This window comes from Tachysurus vachellii, chromosome 8 (assembly GCF_030014155.1).
Source record: "Tachysurus vachellii isolate PV-2020 chromosome 8, HZAU_Pvac_v1, whole genome shotgun sequence".
Taxonomy (NCBI): Eukaryota; Metazoa; Chordata; class Actinopteri; order Siluriformes; family Bagridae; genus Tachysurus; species Tachysurus vachellii.
This window is the reverse complement of record NC_083467.1, coordinates 5,585,293-5,598,019: the sequence shown is the minus strand read 5'-3', so window position 1 is coordinate 5,598,019 and position 12,727 is coordinate 5,585,293.

The window sequence follows — 12,727 nt, the reverse complement described above, 5'->3', positions numbered from 1 at the left end:
AAGCTCTCCTAAACTTGCTACACAGTAATAGATTCCGTGTAACGCAATACTCCAATACAACACAAGGGGACCGGGTACTCGGTTTCCTCCCCCGGTACAAAGACATGCATGGTAGGTTGATTGGCATCTCTGGAAAATTGTCCGTAGTGTGTGAGTGAATGAGAGTGTGTGTGTGCCCTGTGATGGGTTGGCACTCCGTCCAGGGTGTATCCTGCCTTGATGCCCGATGAAGCCTGAGATAGGCACAGGCTCCCCGTGACCCGAGATAGTTCGGATAAGCGGTAGATGATGAATGAATGAATCAGATAACGAAGTAGTGAAGCTTCGGACGTCATTGGTCACGTGATTTTGCCAGAACGAATCAAACTTCGATACAAAGCTTCAATGAAAATCGGTTCATTTTTTTGACACGCCTCGGAGCTTCGGTGTCACTGGTAACATCACTACCTTTAACGTAAGATAAATAAAACGTTAACATTAAAGAGTCTAAATAGCGGATGATCTTGCACAATAGAGCTCGTGGAATATTTCTAGTCTGTATAAACTATGGGTAATAAGATATATCGAAAAAATGAACCTTTTTTCTGTTTTCTGTTGAGCGTTGCTGAGTCATCTGACATCATGCCTAATATTGGTATCGATGACTCTTTGTTGAAATACTCCGGATTAAATTCAGCAGCTGAACTAGATAACTCCGTTAAACAGACGTTAATGGATATGGGTAGAAGGAGTCCTGACTTCTTGGGCAGTTTGGGCAGCGATTTAGCCGCTTTTGATGCGGTACCAAACGCGGTGGGTTTAGGGGCACTGGTCCTCTCTTTAGTGCTTGAGTTCACGATCCGGGCTTTAGATAAACAGGAGAAAGAAGACAGCACATTTGATGTAGTGCGCCGTGTGTTCGCTGAAGAGAAGGCTTCGGGTGTAAGAGACTCCATGGAGGAGTACCTGAAACGCCTAGCCATGTATTTACACCAGCCGACAGAGATGTTAGAGGAGACAAACCGCCTGGAGAAACAGCTGAGTGAACAACTGACCTGTCTGAAAAACTCCATGCTGCACGATAAAAAAATGAGCTCACGCTCCATGAAGCACTGGACCAATGGTGCAGCTTTCCATCTGCAGATGCTTATCCATGCAGCGAGACGGAAACTGCAAAACACCACAAAGGACGAAGAAAAGCTCAAAGTCCATGTAGCTTCCATCATCACCGTGTTGAATCGCTATCAGTACGACTTACAGGAGCTGTTAAAGCTGTACAAGATCTACAAAAATTCGACCATCAAACTTTTTTACAAACCAAGCAGCTATATGATGGAGGTTGTTGCAGGTTATGCCTGGGTAATTAAGGACAATGAGCTTCGAAAACAAACTGTAGTATATTGTGGTGAAGAGATGGTCGGAACATCAGATGCTTATATTGACTACATGTTCGATCACTGGAGCCTAATAAAACAGCTGAATAGATATTTCGATGAGCTTAAGGACAACCTACAGGAACTGATCACCCAGAATTTTGAATTTAACATGCAGAAAGTTTTACCTGTGTCAGACAACCACAGTGCACTGTAAAAAAGCTTACTTGCTATATGCTTGAACAAATAATGGTAACAAAATTACACGTATTACAATATTGCATGTATTTTAGGCAGAATCTACATGAATAAATCATGTAAAAATGTTATTATTAGGGATGAGCGAGTACAGCATTATCTGTATCTGTATCTGTTAACCATATGAATTATCTGTATCTGTTAACCATATGAATTATCTGTATCTGTATCTGTACTCGGAGTAGGCGGAAGCAGGCGGGGCTTGTCTTGAAATGGGCGGGGATTTAACCGGTATGTTATTTTAAGCATGCAATTGATATGGGTTGATCAGAAATTGTTATATTTATTGCTGATTAGAAAAATATTTACAGGACAGCATCAGGATTGAGCTTCAGATCAATGGTTTTGATCACGATAGCAAACGAACTATATTACAGAACAAGTTTTGCAACAATGAAAACAAAGCAATGCAGTGCAATTATGAAGTAAAATGTAATGAACAACATAACTTTCTTTTTTAACTTTTAATTTTTTTATGATCAGTGTGATTTTTTTATTTCCACACCAGGTGTGTGTGTGTGTGTGTGTGTGTGTGTGGCTTAATAATTAATTTGTAATATTTATAACACTAGCTTACTACCTTTATGTTTTTATGAAATACAGCAAAAACGTGTCAGACACTCAGTGTCTGGTTCCTGGTTAGAGACAGCTGAAGGTTTAAAAAAGAAAAAAAATCTCCGACAGGCAGAGACGCAATGCGAGTCGCATTCTACCAAGCAAGCACCACGTCTGAACGAACCCACGTTTACCAGAACTCTACTGGTTAGTAAGTACGTATTATTAACGTTACAACCCGAAGTAAAAAGCTGAAGAAACCCTAAACGTTAACGGAAAAGACCCGCAAACCCAAGTGCAACACAATACATCTGTATGTATGTAGGGGAGGGGCGCTGTGACTAGCCTATCACTGTAGGGGAGGGGCGCTGTGACTAGCCTATCACTGTAGGGGAGGGGCACTGTGACTAGCCTATCACTGTAGGGGAGGGGCACTGTGACTAGCCTATCACTGTAGGGGAGGGGCGCTGTGACTAGCCTATCACTGTAGGGGAGGGGCGCTGTGACTAGCCTATCACTGTAGGGGAGGGGCACTGTGACTAGCCTATCACAGAACGCTGACACAATCAGCTACCCAATGATGATTTTCAGATTCTCGTTTCAGCCGAGTATCCGGCTCATCTCTACTTAACGCCTTATAGCTTTGGAAATGCCACTGAAATATTAACTGTAAAAAATAAACCATACATTTTACGGTAAAAAACCGGAAGCTGTGGTTGCCAGTACTTTACCGTCAAAATTCCAGTAGGAACGTTATTGGTTGTACAAGATTGCACCCATTTGTACTGTACATTTTACGGACTTTAATTCTTATTTTTACGGTTTATAACTGTCGAATGAATATTTGTTGTTATAAAAGCAGTTTATACCTGTCAAATTACAGAGTTTACATTGTAATAATTACGGTTTATAACCATCTTTTTTACAACTCAAAACTGTTTAATTTAAACGTTTATTTTGTAATAATTACAACCTATAATTATTTCACAAAGCAGACAGAAAATTATTTAAAATAAGGAAAAACATTCAATAGGTAAATGCTGTTATAGTATTTTGTATTATAAATAACCAGCGAATTCAAAGCATCCTTTAATCACACTAGCTGGGAGCTAGAAGAGATAGAAGTTACATTACTAAATATTCAGATTTTACCTTTAAAAAACTATTAAAAGTACTTTCATTCTAATTAATGAACACAAACTAATTCAAATAATCAAAACCCAACAGAATCTATTAAAAGACTCGGACATCAGTGTGGTCCCATGGATTTTTTAATAAAGACTGGCAGACATTTAAAACAACATTTAAAACAAACATTAATGTACAGTGGCGCATAAGATCAGTCAGTGAAGACTCTCACTCACTCATTTCCTACCGCTTATCCGAACTACCTCGGGTCACGGGGAGCCTGTGCCTATCCCAGGCGTCATCGGGTATCAAGGCAGGATACACCCTGGACGGATTGCCAACCCATCACAGGGGGCGGGCACACACACACACACACACACACACACACACACAGAACCCCGACCCTGGAGGTGTGAGGCAAGCGTGCTAACCACTAAGCCAACGTGAGTTTTCAGCCATCAGTGAGGCCATCAGCCTTTTTCTCATCAAAATAAGAGTGAAGTAGAAGAATCATTTCTTTCACATCCTCAGAGCAACCATTTGTCATGCTTCTTCTTGGTTGCACAAACATTCCTCATGAAGTTCAACAGCCTGTTTCCTTTTCCATCAATGCTGTTCAGGAAGGTCTCTAAGTGGTATCCCTGTGAGGTCTTTAAAGTGCACTTCCATTCCACTTTCCTAAAACAAAAATGGCCAGTCATCAGTGAGGATTTTCATGTCTGTTCCTTTGTTGAAAACCTTTCGTTGACTGTAGTATGTAGACTTCATGAGAACCTTTACTTCCTCTTCATTCCAGTCAGTTGTTTGTGACAGACTCCTTCTTCTCTTTTTTCAACTGCTGACTCTCGGCAGTTTCACTGAGGAGCAGAAATCGAAGTTCCCAATTGATGCAGCCATTTGTATCCTGAACTGCAGCTCTTTTTTTAGGTGTGACTTCCTCAGTGTCTGTAACGAAGAGTCGTAAGGCGGATGATCCATTTGCAGCTTTTTTAATAAAGACAAACTCGTAGTCGTACAGGCAAGGTCAGGGCAAATAAACACAATCTCAGAGAGCAGGCAGAAATTGGAATCGGTAAGACAGGCAGAGGGTCAGGGCAGGCAGCAAACAATCATAAACGAAAACACAGAAGCAGAAACCAGTACAGAGAAAACCAGAAAATTGCTCAGAATGATTGTCGAAACAGATCAAGACTTCGCACTGGTATCAAGTTCAAGTTCAGTCTTTATAGGAAGCGGCTGATGAGGAACAGGTGGTGGAGTAATCAGAGTCAGTGGTGGATTCTGGGAGGTGTAGTTTGGGAGAGCTAGTATTCTGGAGATGCTTCTCTGTGTTGGTGTTCGGTGGGCATGGGAGGTGCGCTGACCGCGACAGTGTCACATTCTTCTGTATCATGAATGCAGTTTTTTATTTTTGGTGTGCTGGTCCTTCTTGCATTTTTGACCCTGGCTTGAAATTGTTTGACCAAGGAGTAGTATCCAGGACCAATCACACTCTCTTCATCACATCCTGCAAAGACTTTGGATATTTAGCATCCATCCTTTTGGTGACCTCCGTTAAATTCATCCTACTTCGACAAGTACAAACTTCCATCATTGCCGCAACAACAATCCTTACCTTTCCCTACGCAACCGAGGAATCGGTCTTTTCTGTCTCACAAGTGCCTGCATTATTTCCCCAGGATACTTATTCCATGGGACTTCAAAGCTGTCCACCCAGTTCACACTAGGAGGGGAGGTGTTGGGAGATGAGCATGAAGAACTCTGGGACAGAAAAAGTCCCAAACAAAATGAAAAATATCATCAGGGTTATTTCCCTATTGTTATTCCAAATCAGGCACTAATTAAGAATGACAAGATTGTCTTTACAGTTACTTTAACAATCACAATAATTTGTTTGCTTTACTGTTACTGTATAATAAACAGAAAATAAAGTGTATTAAATAGAACAAATAACAAAGTAATAAATAACAAAGGTAATTGTTACTTTTAAAAACAAAAGTAATAAATATGTCTGACAACTGAAGACAGAGTTTACCCCAAAATGAACATTCTGTCATAATTTACTACCATTTATAGTTGGAAGAATGACAGTAACCAAAAAGACCTCATCCCTGCTTGGTTACTGACATTCTTCCAACCATCTTCCTTTGTGTTTAGCAGAACAGAGAAATGTATACAGGTTTGGAGTAAATAATGACAGAATTTTCATTTTGGGGTCAACCATTCCTTTAAGGTTTTTGTAACGGAAACAAATACATGGACTTACTGGTCTCCTTTAGAACAGAAATAAATTTCCTGGCTTGAATCGGCCTCAGTACAGCTGCCAGATCTGATTCCTCAAGAAATCTGAAATCTCTTGGGGTCTCCACTCCAAGTGACTTTAAGATGCCCTCGAGAGATTTTTTTGTTGCGATTGGGAGGTCAGGTAATACAGCATCAATGGCATTGCTGATGCTCTGATTCACCCATTTCTGAAAAACAATTAAAAAATAATAATTCACATAAATAAACCAGAGGTATGAGAAAATACAGATCAACAATCATGTTCAGTGACATCACACTGTGCTTTAATGGAATTACCCTTTTTTCATTCATCAAATATGATGTTAAAGGATAGAAATCTGCCAGGTCATTGATTTTCATACAATGCATTATTTCAGTCTGAATCTAGCCATGGGGGTCACAGTCCAGTGACTTCTGTGCCGGTCCCAAGCCCGGATAAATAGAGAGGGTTGCGTCAGGAAGGGCATCCGGCATAAAACATTGCCAAATCTAACCATGCGAATTGTCAGTAAGAATTTCATACCGGATCGGTCGAGGCCCGGGTTAACAACGACCGCCATCGGCGCCGTTGACCTACAGGGCGCCGGTGGAAATTGGGCTACTGTTGGTCGAAGAAGTAGAGGAGGGAGGAGAGTGCACAGACAGAGAGAGAAGAGGAAAGGTAAGAGTGTAGGACTGAGAATAGGAACTCTGAATGTTGGTACTATGACAGGGAAAGGTAGAGAGCTGGCTGATATGATGGAGAGAAGGAAGGTGGATATACTGTGTGTACAGGAGACCAAGTGGAAGGGTAGCAAGGCTCATAGTATAGGAGCAGGATTCAAGCTGTTTTATTATGGTGTGGATAGTAAGAGAAATGGGGTAGGTGTGGTCCTGAAGGAGGAGTTTGTGAGGAATGTTCTGGAGGTGAAGAGAGTGTCAGACAGGGTGATGAGTCTGAAGTTAGAGATTGAAGGGGTGATGTTGAATGTTGTTAGTGGTTATGCCCCGCAGGTAGGTTGTGAGTTAGAGGAGAAAGAGAGATTCTGGTGTGAATTCGATGAGGTGATTGAGAGTATTCCCAAGGGTGAGAGAGTGGTGATAGGGGCGGATTTTAATGGACATGTTGGTGAGGGGAACACAGGTGATGAGGAGGTGATGGGCAAGTTTGGAGTTAAGGAAAGGAACCTTGAAGGACAGATGGTAGTAGACTTTGCTAAGAGGATGGACATGGCTGTGGTTAACACTTATTTTCAGAAGAGGGAGGAACATAGAGTGACTTACAAGAGTGGAGGTAGGAGAACACAGGTTGACTACATCCTTTGTAGAAGAGGCAATCTGAAAGAGATTAGTGACTGTAAAGTGGTAGTGGGAGAGAGTGTAGCCAGACAGCATAGGATGGTGGTGTGTAGGATGACTCTGATGGTCTGTAAGAGGAAGAGGTCAAAGATAGAGAAGAAAACTAAGTGGTGGAAGCTGAAAAAGGAGGAATGTTGTGAGGAATTTAGACAGAAGTTGAGGCAGGCTCTGGGTGGTCAGGTAGTGCTGCCAGATGACTGGGAAACTACAGCAGAAGTGATCAGGGAGACAGGGAGAAAGGTGCTGGGTGTGTCATCTGGAAGGAGGAAAGAAGATAAGGAGACTTGGTGGTGGAATGAGGAAGTTCAGGATAGTATCCAGAGGAAGAGATTAGCCAAGAAGAAGTGGGATATGGACAGGACTGAAGAGAATAGACAGGAATACAAGGAGTTACAGCGCAGAGTGAAGAGGGAGGTGTCTAAGGCCAAGCAGAAGGCATATGACGAGTTGTACACTAGGTTAGACACTAGAGAAGGAGAGAAGAACTTGTACAGGTTAGCTAGACAGAGGGATCGAGATGGGAAGGATGTGCAGCAAGTTAGAATTATTAAGGATAGAGATGGAAGGGTGCTCACAAGTGAGGAGAGTGTACAGAGGAGATGGAAGGAATACTTTGAGGAGCTGATGAATGAGGAAAATCAGAGGGAAAAAAGAGTAGAAGGGGTGAACTCTGTGGAACAGGAAGTCAGGAAGGCTTTGAAGAGGATGAAAAGTGGAAAGGCAGTTGGTCCTGACGACATCCCGGTAGAGGTCTGGAAGTGTCTAGGAGAGGCAGCAGTGGAATTTTTAACTAGTTTGTTCAACAGGGTTTTAGAAAGTGAGAGGATGCCTGAGGAATAGAGAAGGAGTGTGTTAGTGCCCATCTTTAAGAATAAGGGTGACGTGCAGAGTTGCAGCAACTATAGGGGGATAAAGTTGATGAGCCATACAATGAAGTTGTGGGAAAGAGTAGTGGAAGCTAGGTTAAGGAAGGTGGTGGAAATTTGTGAGCAGCAGTATGGCTTCATGCCCAGAAAGAGCACAACAGATGCAATTTTTGCTCTGAGAATGTTGATGGAGAAGTATAGGGATGGTCAGAGGGAGTTGCACTGTGTGTTTGTAGACTTAGAGAAAGCGTATGACAGGGTGCCAAGAGAAGAGCTGTGGTACTGTATGAGGAAGTCAGGAGTAGCAGAGAAGTATGTCAGAGTGGTGCAGGACATGTATGAGAGGAGCAGGACAGTGGTGAGGTGTGCTGTAGGTCAGACAGAGGAGTTCACAGTGGAGGTGGGACTGCATCAGGGATCGGCTCTGAGCCCCTTCCTGTTTGCTATAGTGATGGACCAGTTGTCAGAGGAGGTCAGACAGGAGTCTCCTTGGACGATGATGTTTGCAGATGACATTGTGATCTGTAGTGAGAGCAGGGAGCAGGTGGAGGAAAACCTGGAGAGGTGGAGGTTTGCGCTGGAGAGAAGAGGAATGAAAGTCAGTCGTAGTAAGACTGAGTACATGTGTGTGAATGAAAGGGAGGGAAGTGGAACAGTAAGGTTACAGGGTGAAGAGGTGAAGAAGGTACAGGAGTTTAAGTACTTGGGGTCAACAATCCAGAGTAATGGAGAGAGTGGGAAAGAAGTAAAGAAGCGAGTGCAGGCAGGTTGGAGTGGGTGGAGAAAGGTGTCAGGAGTTCTGTGTGATAGGAAAATATCAGCAAGAATCAAGGGGAAGGTGTACAGGACAGTGGTGAGACCGGCCATGCTGTATGGTTTAGAGACAGTGTCACTGAAGAAGAGACAGGAGTCAGAGCTTGAGGTAGCCGAACTGAAGATGTTGAGGTTCTCTTTGGGAGTGACAAGATTGGACAGGATTAGGAACGAGTACATCAGAGGGACAGCCCACAGATTAAGATGGTTTGGACATGTTCAGAGGAGGGAGAGTGAGTATATTGGTAGGAGAATGTTGGACATGGAGCTGCCAGGCAGGAGGCAAAGAGGAAGGCCAAAGAGGAGGTATATGGATGTAATTAATGAGGATTTGAAGCTAGTGGGTGCAAGTGTTGAGGATGCAGAAAATAGGGTTAGGTGGAGAGAGATGATTCGCTGTGGCAACCCCTGAAGGGAAAAGCCGAAAGAAGAAGAAGAAGAAGATTATTTCAGTCTGATGTTTCAATTCATGCAAATGGTATTCAGGAATGAACTCTGCTACAAACTTTCTCAGCAGAAAATGAACATCTTCATCTTTTATTAGAATAAGTGCAAGTTCTCCAAACTCTATTAAATCCATATTATGTGTTACAAGGAACCGGCCTTGTTTGTATAACGTACCCCTGTACATTACTTCTGCTGAGACTTTGGTATTGTTCTCTTTAAATCCAAACTGCCTCACTGCATCTTTAACAGAACCACCATACAGCTCTGGGTAAAATGCAGTGCTGTTTTTTACCCTCAAAATTAGACCACACATAGACCCTTCTGACAGATAGGCCTGGTACATTTGATGCCTTTCAGAGAGAGTGAAGCACAGGTTTTTATAATTCTATAGTTCCTAGCACATCTTTTAAAGTAACTGTGCTTAGTCTCAAAGCGCATCATCCACTACCTGATCAAAGGACCAAACCTTAAAATCAGTGCAGGGTAGTGTCGCAATTAGTGATGCTTAGGCTTTAGTCTATATCCTGGAAAGAGAGAGAATCTACAAGCAAGAGATTCTTGGATAAGAACATCAAGGTATGCAAATTCTGGCAATGAAATTTTCTGGGCACAAATCATCTCCACAATGTCCTTTAGGTGAAGAATCAACTGCCAAACATCATCCATGGGCTCTTTCACCTTGTCAAACATGATCACAGGAAGAAGTCTTAAAAAAATTCCATTTCTGAATAGAATGACCAGAAAGCTTTACTCCATTGGAGCTCACTGCACATGGCTTACTCAGTGCATCAGATGCACTGTATTTAAATTGCTTAATGCAATTTAGAATTGAATATGTGAACCACTTTTTCTTCTTGATTAAGTACTTCAGGAAAAGGGCTAAATCATAGGAAAGAAAACCCTCAAAAATTTCATGGTCTAAACAAGGTGGCAGGCCAGGCATGCAAACATTGAAGTAATTCAATGAATTAAAAATTGACTCAGATGTTATACCTTCAATGTTTTGTTGTCCCTTAGACTGTAAAACGTCTACTGCAGAATTGTAGTTTTCAGGAGTGCGCTGAGGCCCACATGCATTTGGATGTGTTTGAAAATCCCATGTGATATGCGACAAAACCTGCAGAAATATTCAGAAACACTAACATTTTCTGTCAATCCACCAATACTACAGTATGAGACCCCAAATTGTCCCCTGCAATGCACAAAACAGTCCCTTTAACGTTTTCCTCTGCCACAGTTATTCCATTGTCTTCCAGGTCTTTTAAGTCTGCAATTAGCCTTGAGAAAACTTTGTCATGTCCAAAGTGTTTGAAGTCTTTTTCTCAACACAGCATTACAAGTGACATGTAGTCTGTACTTCATCTTATATGAGGTGGTAAATTAGCCAGAGACAGATATACAGCTAGTACTTTGTGCTTGCTTTTTGCTGAACCTAATGGGTTCACCACCTCAAAAGAATCTTGATAGAATTTGTATAAGTCAGACTCCAATAAACATCTCAAAGTGTCTTTCAATGGAACATAGTAGGCAAACCTCTGTGACCTTGTTTCATCTATTCCTAAGTACAACTTTACAGGTTCTGTGTATCTGAACATTTTTTTAAAAGCCTCTGTTCTTGAAAAATTGGTTCTCATTGGTCCTTCATGAGTACTGCTGAATAGGTCAGATTCCTTCATAACATCACATATTCTACCAATGTGCTCATCTGTTAACTTGAAATCATTTTTCAGAAATGCACTCAATTTATTCAAAGTATACTATATGTCTGTCCCAGTTCATGTATGCTCTCCATCTCTTCAACAATATTTTGTATAGTTGATGCTGGCAGAAGAAACTGCCCTTGTATTTTCAAGAAGAAAAGACAAATATTTCTGAGAAAAAGGTCATTGAAATTTCCACCTTCATCACTGTTGCCCCCATCCATTAAAGAAAGTTAGAGACAAAACACCTGCACCGTGGTATAATAGTCATACTCACACCCTCAAAAGAGAAACTCGTAACCTCAAGCAAAAGTGGAGAAAAACTAAATTAGAGGTTTTTAGAATTGCGTATAAGGAAAGTATGTCCACTTAGAGACAGGCTCTAAAAGCTGCTAGGGCTGAGCACCTGAGCAAACTGCTCGCCTGCCGGAAGAAGCTTCTCCTCATCCTCTCTGTGTTTGCTTTCAAGGAGCGAATTCAGCCTTGCAGCATCAGACACATTCCATTGCATATACACCCTTAACAAATTTGTAAAACCATTAACTACCTACTGTAATGTACACTCACTGACCAATTTATTAGAAACATCTGCTCATTCATGCAAATATATAATATCCACTCATGTGGCAGCAGAGCACTGTATAAAAGCATGCTGATAAAGGTGAAGAGCTTCAGTTACTGTTAGCACCCTGCTGTTCACATTAAACATCACAATGGAGACAAATGGGATGGTTTAGGTGAATAGGCATATAAAAGGTGACCCACACACAATTCTATAATTCTAAATCAAATCACGCCATTTCTTTAATCCACAAGTGAAATTTTGCGGTTGTCCTTTAAATAAATTTTTAAAAAAAGCTTATTTTTACTCCATTCTGTACAATTAATCTCACTCCTTGTTCTTTGCCTGATTGTGAAATGTAGGATTAACCTCTGGTAAAGCTAGATTAAGGAGAGAATTAGTCCCTGATTATCAACATGTACTACTGCTTTGGGTTTACATCGTTAAAGCTTCTAGGTTATATTAAGTTAATTCTGCTATCAGCTAGTGCTAGGATTTATAGGGGCTGAAGTGACCCTCAGATAATGATAAACTAATACTTTTAGCTGTTTTTCATAGTATGTTGTTTAAAAAGTACATTTATCTTATAGCATTCTAATATTTCTCTACTGTTTCCATTTTGTAGGTAATAATCATATGATACCAGAACAATAGCATGGTTGAGACAGAAAGATATGCTTTAGGAACAAGTAAGTAAGATTTATTTCAAACATTTAGCCTCCTTTACCATTTACACGTCTTTGTGCATAATTTAACACGTGTATTTTTGTCGTCTAAGAAGAAATGTTTACATGACTGGACAGGTCAGCATACCGCTCCTAGACAGGTGTCCTCCAGCAATATGCTAGCCAATGAGTTTCTTTGTGGCCCTGGAACAAATGTCACAATGTCTCATAGTAAAAATATGTGCCTTTTTACGTTTATGTTGATCAGGGTACTCATGATGCGGGTAACTGCTGTCTTCACCTGTATCAGTTGATAGTGTTGCCCCCTGAGCTATATGTGTGGGTCACGATACATGCCCACTGGACTATACGGGATCTTCAGTGTTTAAATGGCCAGTGCATTCTTCTGAGGACACCAATGAAAAGAAAGAGATTGAGGGTTGGAGATTCAAACACTTTCAGTTAAGTCTTGGAGTGTTTTCAGTCCCCCTGCTGATGTTGAACTCCTGGAGAAAGATGAACATCCCTTACATGATTCTTGCTCTGGCTGCAGTATGAAGACTGGGGGTTTGCTTACACGATGTTTGTTAACACGATGCAACATAGCACTCAGAATTTAACTGTCTTATCCCTCACATCATTGGTTAACAAACAGATATTATCACTAGGATTTTGGGTCTTTCTCTGTATGCGTCTTTGTTAATCCATTTAGTCACAGTCAACTTCATCAGGTTAGGCATGGCATATTGCTGTGTTCCTC